Here is a 10,987-nt window from a genome sequence, read left to right as displayed (position 1 = left end):
GTACTATCCAATGCGATAATCTTTGGTGGCAGTATATACTGAATAAAAATAACAGTATGTATTATATGGAAGACCGCAGGCAGACTATTGTTTCAAGTTGATAAAGGAACATCTTGCATCAGTGTCTTCGGGGTTACAGGGATTCTTAGACTTGTGCAGCAATAGATTTACTCCCTAATGGAATGTATGCTTCATAAAAAGATTGAATTAAAGGTAACTATAGAGTACACCGCCACAATACTAAAAGTAAAACTTTTCAATAGACTATGAATCACTATCCTATCTAACTCTTAGCTGAGTGGTCAGTGTTGCTCACTGCCATGCAGAGGACCCAGGATCAATTCCCAGCGCAACAAGGGATTTTGCCTTGATGGAAGGTCTGGAACAGCACCACCTCAGCCTCGTGATGCCAGTTCAGGAGCTACTTGAATGAGAAATTGTGGCTCCATTCCTGAAAAGACAACAACAGTTGAGAGAGCAGTGTGCTGACCCAACGCTCTCCATACCACATCCAAATGATTCCATTGTCTGAGGATGTCATGGCGGTGCCAATTGTACCATCTAAGGACAGAACTGTGGAGACTGATCACACTGCCAAGTGCTGTCGGCTGGAGCGTGCCGACACATGTGCTAACAGGAGCTCTTTGTCATAAAAAGCAATTTTTTGAGTCTCTCGAGCGAGATAAAGGAAGAAGCCAGGGCAACACTAGAGCAAGTAGCTTGCCTTGATGTCGCCAGACCCAATGGATGTGCCGCCTACAGAACAAAAAGACGTCCCAGCTACATGTGGAAACCGAGAAGACGCATCAGCAACACACACCAACAAACAAACCTGCAGCATCAGCTTCTGCTAGTAATGCATCTGCAGCCACCAAGGTTGATGCAATCATATCGCCAACACTAGACAACACCCAGATTCCGCAACTCCTGCTCAGAGACACAGGAGAACAATCATGAACAGACCAAGATACTATGCTAAAAAAATGGTTTGATTTTATAAAATGTAAAATATTGGCACCTAGAGGATTGTATCGTTCAGTTTTGTGAGTATGAACAAACGTCGATAAAAATGAAAAAACTTTTATTTCTATGTGTCAAATGTGCAGAGGAAAAAATAAATAAATGTAGTCACTATGATAACAAAAGAAGTTGTATTGGAACTTTTAGAACAAATGGAGTAAATAAAGGTACAAAAAAGGATACAAGTTTTCAGATGACTATGAAGTATAGGATTTTAGAAATAAGAGCAACATGTTGTTTAAAAATTGTGTAAAAGACTTTATGAAAATAAAATTAGAAACCAGTCCACAATATTTTGAAAGCAAAGTGTTATATATAAAAACTGTGGAAGAAAAATGAGGACTGAATTGGATCATTATAAGCTAAATTTGGACGATGACAGAATATAAGTAAAACAGAGCATATCACAGGTTTACAACAATTTTATGAGATATTACTGAATGATCGATTAGTCAATATATATATCAACTTTATTAATGAGAATATGGTTAGATGAAGTACAATTTTAAGGATTGTTATGTGGAAAATAACATGTCAAAAAATTGTAGGGGCATTCACAACATAAAATGCAAGCCTTAGGTTTTATGATATGTTAGGTACGTTAGGAGAATCTGGTATATATTTTGATACCGATTCTATAGCATACAATGATAGTGGTAAAAATACTGTAGAAACATGTTGTATGCTGGGTGAATGTACTAATGAGTTAGGAAATCATTAGATTACAAATTGGGCTTCAACTGTACCGAAAGGTTACTATTCTGAGGAAATTAATTACAAATGTGATGAAGATAAAGGGCTTTTCTTTGAACTTTGACAATATTAAATAGTTCATTTGGGAATTTGTGTTAAGGTTAACTGAGAATGAAGTGGGAGAAAAGATACATTTACAGTACAATAAGATAACCAGAGATATTAATACAAAAAATTTAATCAACAAGGAAGTTAAGAAAGAGTTCTTATTTAGTATGACAAAAGAATAATTCTAGAAATTATCATACAGCACCATATAGATATTATAATAAATTTCCTGTATCGTCTAATACAAAATATTTTGTATTGGGAATTTCTTTAAACAATAATATAATTACAATAACTATTTTCATTATATTCTCTGTTTTCTAAATACATTTCTTCCCTAGATTTCTTTTTTAAATCATAATTTTGAGAATCACACAAAATATCAAAATTTGAATCAGAAAGTAAGAAATTTAGAAAATAGTTTTTAGTATATCATGCTTTATTAAAAATAAGTAACACTCCCTTTCTTCTTCACCTCATATTTTTTTAATAAAGTTATAATTATTATATAAAAATTCTATTTAACATATACACTACTTCAGTTATTTTTAAATTTTATATTAATTCTATTAAGTGTTTTTTCCATTCTTTATGTGCATAAAATTTTTTTGCTATTTTAATTTCTTTTGCCAGACTTTCAGGTCATAATTATTTTCTCAAACAATGTTTTAAATAATTTTGTTCTTATATATATATATATATATATATATATATATATATATATATATATATATATATATACACTCCTGGAAACTGAAATAAGAACATCATGAGTTCATTGTCCCAGGAAGGGGAAACTTTATTGACACATTCCTGGGGTCAGATACATCACATGATCACACTGACAGAACCACAGGCACATAGACACAGGCAACAGAGCATGTACAATGTCGGCACTAGTACTGTGTATATCCACCTTTCGCAGCAATACAGGCTGCTATTCTCCCATGGAGACGATTGTAGAGATACTGGATGTAGTCCTGTGGAACGGCTTGCCATGCCATTTCCACCTGGCGCCTCAGTTGGACCAGCGTTCGTGCTGGACGTGCACACCGCGTGAGACGACGCTTCATCCAGTCCCAAACATGCTCAATGGGGGACAGATCCGGAGATCTTGCTGGCCAGGGTAGTTGACTTACACCTTCTAGGGCACGTTGGGTGGCACGGGATACATGTGGACGTGCATTGTCCTGTTGGAACAGCAAGTTCCCTTGCCGGTCTAGGAATGGTAGAACGATGGGTTCGATGACGGTTTGGATGTACCATGCACTATTCAGTGTCCCCTCGACAATCACCAGAGGTGTACGGGCAGTGTAGGAGATCGCTCCCCACACCATGATGCCGGGTGTTGGCCCTGTGTGCCTCGGTCGTATGCAGTCCTGATTGTGGCGTTCACCTGCACGGCGCCAAACACGCATACGACCATCATTGGCACCAAGGCAGAAGCGACTCTCATCGCTGAAGAAGACACGTCTCCATTCGTCCCTCCATTCACGCCTGTCGCGACACCACTGGAGGCGAGGTGCACGATGTTGGGGCGTGAGCGGAAGACGGCCTAACGGTGTGCGGGACCGTAGCCCAGCTTCATGGAGACGGTTGCGAATGGTCCTCGCCGATACCCCAGGAGGAACAGTGTCCCTAATTTGCTGGGAAGTGGCGGTGCTGTCCCCTACGGCACTGCGTAGGATCCTGCGGTCTTGGCGTGCATCCGTGCGTCGCTGTTGTCCGGTCCCAGGTCGACAGGGAACGTGCACCTTCCGCCGACCACTGGCGACAACATCGATGTACTGTGGAGACCTCACGCCCCACGTGTTGAGCAATTCGGCGGTACGTTCACCCGGCCTCCCGCATGCCCACTATACACCCTCGCTCAAAGTCCGTCAACTCCACATACGGTTCACGTCCACGCTGTCGCGGCATGCTACCAGTGTTAAAGACTGCGATGGAGCACCATATGCCACGGCAAACTGGCTGACACTGACGGCGGCGATGCACAAATGCTGCGCAGCTAGCGCCATTCGACAGCCAACACCGCGGTTCCTGGTGTGTCCGCTGTGCCGTGCGTGTGATCATTGCTTGTACAGCCCTCTCGCAGTGTCCAGAGCAAGTATGGTGGGTCTGACACACCGGTGTCAATGTGTTCTTTTTTCCATTTCCAGGAGTGTGTATATACATTGCTGCGAAAGGTGGATATACACTGTACTAGTGCCGACATTGTGCATGGTCTGTTGCCTGTGTCTATGTGCCTGTGGTTCTGTCAGTGTGATCATGTGATGTACCTGACCCCAGGAATGTGTCAATAAAGTTTCTCCTTCCTCGGACAATGAATACACGGTGTTCTTATTTCAATTTCCAGTAGTGTATATATATATATATATATATATATATATATATATATATATATATATATATATATATATATATATATATATTCTACAGCTTGAATAATATTATTTTCACTATCAGGACTCCCTGTTTTTATATTGTCAATTTATAGAGCATAATTTTTTATCTTATTCTTAATTTATTCTATAGAAATGGATGCACTACTCAAGAACCTTAATAATGCAAGCAATTCTAATTTGTTTAAAAAATAAGTGAGCAACAGGTAAATGTTTTGTATAACAGTACTGGCTGTGAATATCTGGGTACTATTTATGGGGAAAAATTGCATGGAATTCAATAACGACATCAAAAATATTTTGGCAGATAGAAATTGTAAATTAATTACTGGTTGGAAATTTCAATTTTTGAAGATAGAAAGTTTAAATTTATATACAAATGAATGAAATACTTCAAAAATAACTATAATGATTTTCATGATCTGGAATTCATGCTGTGACATACGATCTACAATTTTTCCCTCTAGTGTGCCTAATGTGCCCACTTTTACTAGCAGGGAATTTAAGTGGTCAAAGCTCTGTGTCCTTCTCCTTGGACAGCTGTTCAAATCTGATGTCAGATGAAGCATATCTGTGCCTGTTAGTACATGTAGCTGCTCCATTTTAATTGGTATGATGCATCCAGTAATGATGTGACATGTTTCACTCAGAGTGGTGTCCACCTGCCTATCCTGGCAGGCATAATGCCAGACAGGCGCTGTGTATTCGCCCACAGAATAGCATAGTGCTAGTGAGTAAGTCCAGCTGATGACTGGTTGTGTGCCCCAGTTGGATCCCCTTAGTTTCTGTATGATATTATTCGTTGCAGATATTGGTGTTATTGCACTGCATCTTAAAGGTTAGTGTGCAGTATTAAGGTCACCCCAAGGTATTTTGTGGAAAAGGAACATTTGATTTGAATGCTATTCCATAATATATTTAGTTGTTGGTTGGCCTGTCTGCATTTTAAGTGGAAAGCATAGAGTTGCAGTTTGGTAGCACTAAGCTTTAAGTTATTATTTTTGAAGAACTATCATAGTTCTTCTAATGCTTCAGAAAGGTTATTTTAACGTCATGGAAATCCTTTCCCTGCATTACCATAGCGAAATCATCCACACACACAAAACTTTTTATGTATGGTGGAAGTGTTTGGTCATTTGCGTATATGTTAAAGATTATAGGGGCCAGAACACTGTCCTCAGGAGCCCATTTTTTTTTAGTCTCCATCCAATGTGTCCTTCTTGAAACTCCACAAAGAATCTAAGGAAGCTGGCAATCAAGGTGACTAAAATAGAGTCGTAGGATTTTTAGGAGTAATTTATGGTTTACAGTGTTGTAAGCAGCAGAGAGCTCAACAAAGGCGACACCAGTGATCATTCATGATTCAAAACCATCTTCAATGTACTGGATAAGACTGAAGATCGGAGAAGTGCAGCTTTTATTAGCCTGTTGAGGTATGACACCATGTTCAATTACTTCTGTCTTGCATGTCAGTATCATTCTCCAGAATAGTGATGCAATGAGCTTTCCTCCAGATTTTAGGGATACTTTTAGACTGTAAGCAGTTATTAAAAAGGTCCAAACTCCTCCTTAATGTTGCATGACCAAAACACTTAATTTGTTCGATACTAATATCGTCCAACCAAGCAGCCTTTCCTGTTTTACACTTGCAAGTTACTCTCAGCGGCTCTTCCAACTGAAAGGTCTAGGCAGCTAGATAACAGAAGTATGCATGTTTATAGAGTTTAGCTTGATGTTTCGGTTATCAGATTTTCCATTCATTAATAGTTCATGAGCAATAACGTTGGCTGCTGTGTTTGTTGTGGGGTCACGCTATCTGGATCATTCCTGAGGCGTCTGAGAAGTTTCAAGGCTTTCTCACTGGTTTGCTGAAATAAGTTTCTACCACTAGGGTGATCAGAGCTCTGACTTCGCGGCTGTTATCAATTAGAGGAAATGCAGTCCATGAGTTTCATGGCCAAATGGTTCTTGTGGAAATGATGTATAGTAATGATCAAAGTCTAATACTGTCTCTGGGGTCAGTCCTTGCACATATGTTGTTCGACATCCATGAGTGACGGACATTCTAGAATATTTATTCACAGCACTTACGAAGTGGTCGTATTCCTCAGAGTATGGGCTAATATGCATGACTTCTTGATCAGCGAGAGTTTTAAATTTCTTCTAGTTTGCTTTTTGAAAGTTGTATCTGGGGAAAAATGAAACAGGCTGTAGATGTATTGCGGGCAAGGTTTGACACACAATTGGCCAGTGTCAGCACTTAGGAATCAGTGAGCATACTGATTTTATGCACAGTTCTATGATGGTGTCGCTAGCAAATTTAAGGTCAGGTTTGTATCCACACTTCCTTCAAGCTTTATTGAAAGGTGGTAGCTACTTACTATCATGTACAGAGTGGAGCAAATAAAAGTGGTCCGGGGAATAGAGTTTCATGGTACAATGAAACTCAGCATAGGATAGGAAATACAGTACTAACCTGACTATAGTAGATGTTGAAAGTGACCACCATTCAGCTCTTGGCACTTCTCTGTCCTGGTCAGCAATTTTCTGAAGGCGGATTGAAGCTGGACTGCTGGAATTGCTGCAATCTCATCCGAAATGTTCCTCTGCAGTTCTTGAAGACTATGGGGATTGTTCTGATACACATCAGTCTTATAGGCTCCCCAACACAAAGAACTTTCCCCCCTTCTAACAGCCATGTACTGCAAGTCTCTAGAGGAACGGAAGGTTCCAAATGATTGGAAAAGAGGCACAGGTAGTCCCAGTTCTCAAGAAGGGTCGTCGAGCAGATGCACAAAACTATAGGCCTATATCTCTGACATTGAACTGTTGTAGAATTTTAGAAAATGTTTTTTGCTCGTGTGTCATGTCATTTCTGGAAACCCAGAATCTACTCTGTAGGAATCAACATGGATTCCGGGAACATGGATCATGTGAGACCCAACTCGCTTTATTTGTTCATGAGACCCAGAAAATATTAGATACAGGCTCCCAGGTAGATGCTATTTTCTTTGACTTCCGGAAGGCGTTCGATACAGATCTGCACTGTCGCCTGACAAACAAAGTAAGAGTCTATGGAATATCAGACCAGCTGTGTGACTGGATTGAAGAGTTTTTAGCAAACAGAACACAGCATGTTTTTCTCACTGGAGAGACGTCTACAGACGTTAAAGAAACCTCTGGCGTGCCACAGGGGAGTGTTGTAGGCCTATTGCTTTTCACAATATATATAAATGACCTAGTAGATAGTGTCGGAAGTTCCATGCGGCTTTTCGCGGATGATGCTGCAGTATACAGAGAAGTTGCAGCATTAGAAAATTGTAGCGAAATGCAGGAGGATCTGCAGCGGATAGGCACTTGGTGCAGGGAGTGGCAACTGACCCTTAACATAGACAAATGTAATGTATTGCGAGTACATAGAAAGAAGAATCCTTTATTGTATGATTATATGAAAGCGGAACAAACACTGGTAGCAGTTACTTCTGTAAAATATCTGGGAGTATGCGTGCGGAACGATTTGAAGTGGAATGATCATATAAAATTAATTGTTGGTAAGGCGGATACCAGGTTGAGATTCATTGGGAGAGTCCTTAGAAAATGTAGTCCATCAACAAAGGAGGTGGCTTACTAAACACTTGTTCGACCTATACGTGAGTATTGCTCACCAGTGTGGGATTCGTACCAGGTCGGGTTGACGGAGGTGATAGAGAAGATCCAAAGAAGAGCGGCGCGTTTCGCCACAAGGTTATTTGGTAACCGTGATAGCGTTACGGAGATGTTTAGCAAACTCAAGTGGCAGACTCTGCAAGAGAGGCGCTCTGCATCGCGGTGTAGCTAGTTCGCCAGGTTTCGAGAGGGTGCGTTTCTGGATGAGGTATAGAATATATTGCTTCCTCCTACTTATACCTCCCGAGGAGATCACGAATGTAAAATTAGATAGATTCGAGCGCGCATGGAGGCTTTCAGACAGTCGTTCTTCCCCCGAACCATAAGCGACTGGAACAGAAAAGGGAGGTAATGACAGTGGCACGTAAAGTGCCTTCCGCCACACACCGTTGGATGGCTTGCGGAATGTAAATGTAGATGTAGATGTAGATGTAATTGTACACAGACAGATCAGGTGACCTTGGTGGCCAGCTAAGACTGAGACCAGGCTGACCTCTGCAACAACCCTGTCAAGTGTGAAGGTTGTGTAAATGTGTTCCAAGTTTTGGCTGACTGTATGGGTAGTTGCTCCATCCTGCTGGAAGTAACTGAAGGTTTTTTCCTCCTCCGTTAATGTTCCCTTAAAGTCACCTCAAATCGTATCTACTCGTCCAGGACACTTTTATTTTCCCCACCCTTCATAAGGGTCGCAGATTCAGAATCTGCCCAGTTCAGTACCGACACTCCATTGCCATCATCTTCACTTTAACCTCAGCCAGTACTACAGCTACTGAAGTCGTCTATAACACCCTTTGCTGGCTGGCTATGAAAATTAGGCCTTTCTTGAAAAATGACAGTTTCTCTAGAAGGTTTATAAACTGACGTTTCTGTAACGCCAAGCAGCCCAATTGTTGTAACCTCAATATTGTTCTTTGCAGTGATTCCAGCAGAGTTAATGTCTAGGCTGGGTTTTGTAAAAATGGTGCTGTCATTCTGACTATGAAGTCGTTTTGCGACAAGTGTCATGCCAAGTATTTTGGTGCGCCTATGCTGAAGGTCTTTATGTGTCTCCTGGATGCAGAATGTGTGACAACGACTGTGCTGGCGCAACTCTTCGAGGAGTTCCTCCTTGTGGTTGCTAGAGCGCTCTGTATTGACAGAGGCTATAGTCAAAGCTGACCCTAACAAGGGTGTTTTTGAAACATATTGGGCTGGCATTTCAGTGGATGGTGCGTTTGGAGTGGAAAGATTAGCCAGCTGTTATACCGTTACCAGGTGTGCTCTAAATCAAATATATGCACCACCTAAAGAGAGGCTGCTCTATATACCCCAACATTCTGATAAATGGAGCCAGAAATAAGTGAGATAATCCTATTTGTGGTCATCAATATCATAAGTGCTAAGGAATGAACTTTTCACTATTGCCAGTGTTCCATTATTATGACAATGGGTACTATTGCTATTGCTACTGCTGCTACTATTACACATATGTCTGCATGACGATTATTTAACAACCTAAAGTTTAAGAACTTCTTTTATTATTACTATAATAATTATTATTATTATCATTACTATTACTAGTTAATTTGCACACTTGCTTTAACATTTTGTATTTGATGCAAGATAATGTTTTGTTAAAATCTCTAATTTTAAGCGACTGGTATGATGCTTTTGCATTTATAAGTTAGCAGCCCTGCCATAGACCATAGGTAATTTTCTTTGATTTATACTGATTGCACAGACACATGATTGTTAAGGTAATATATTGCATGAATAGACATTTGCACCAATATCTGCACAGACAAATCGTTGGCCAAATTAAACAGAATAATAGATTTTCATATGGATATAATTTACACTAACTTTACGTATTTATTCAGCAGGGTGACTCATTTTGAAGTTCATCATGATCCTATACTTTACAAACTCGTAGACAGAAATATCTATAATCTTCCATAAAAGGTTTTCCAGTGCTGTAGTGAAACCAGTTAGCAAAGATATTGATCGAGTATTATTTTGGTCAGACATGACGTCCTTCTTGAATAGATGCTATAACATCATTTTTTTATAAACAGTGATAAACTATACAATTCAGTAAGAGACTTGTTATAGCATATAACAGCCGACTATGTGCCTAATAAACAAAAACAGACTGTAGGTTGTCCAGTACTAAGCCAAATTTAAAAAAAATGGCGTGAGAATTAATTTTGTATTTAGCAAAAGAAAATCGTGACATTAATTCCACAATAACTTCCATCTCCCTCTTGTCTGTAGGGCACATGAAAGAACAAACAAGTATCTACTTCAAAGGATTTTCGTTTGTTCACTGATAGAAACATTTGTGTGTTGTAATTTTACATTGTATGTTCCTTAGGGTGGAGGATCAGAGAAAGGTTCAGGGCACTAACTTGCCCTTCAGGTGGAAAAATGTCCCTAAAGTGTGAAAGAGCTGCTGTTTTCAGTTCAAGATACTAGAGGTTTGGATGAAAGAGCTGTTGACGTGTTTTTTTCTTTTTTTTTTTTTTTTTACAGAGTCATCTATGAGGTGTAGAAATTGTGCAGACGAACTTAGAAAATTACAGAATTGAGATATAAATATTGTAGAGCCAGCTTAAGAAAAAGAGGTGTTCCAATTTTCATTCATAACACTCTGAGGTCACAGGTTGTAGATGTAAGTCGATACTGCATTTAATAAGATCCTTAATGCTGAGCATTCAAACTAGAACTAGAAAAGCTGTTCATCATAATTAACTATCTACAGGTCACCAGTTGGAAATATCCCAAATTTCTTCCTCAGCTAGAAACATCCCTTACAACACTTTCCAAGAGCAACTGAATCATTTATGTGGAGATATTAACACTGACTTTCTGTCAACGAATAGCAACTATAGACAATTAGAAACGTTGATGTCTTGCTTTAACTTGTATCCAGTGATCTCAATCTCAACAAGGGTAGATGACTGCATCGTGATGATCAAACAGCAATCTTAAAACACAGCAACAGAAAAACAGTTAATTTACACACCCAAGTTAGGCATGTCAGAATTATAAACAATGAATCCAATAATATGTTTAGAAATATGGAACAAGTCTACCATAAAGACACCATGGATAAGAAA

Source organism: Schistocerca gregaria, chromosome X (genome assembly GCF_023897955.1).
Source record: "Schistocerca gregaria isolate iqSchGreg1 chromosome X, iqSchGreg1.2, whole genome shotgun sequence".
Classification (NCBI taxonomy): Eukaryota; Metazoa; Arthropoda; class Insecta; order Orthoptera; family Acrididae; genus Schistocerca; species Schistocerca gregaria.
The sequence above is the reverse complement of the archived record's forward strand: the minus strand, read 5'-3'. Positions refer to the sequence as shown.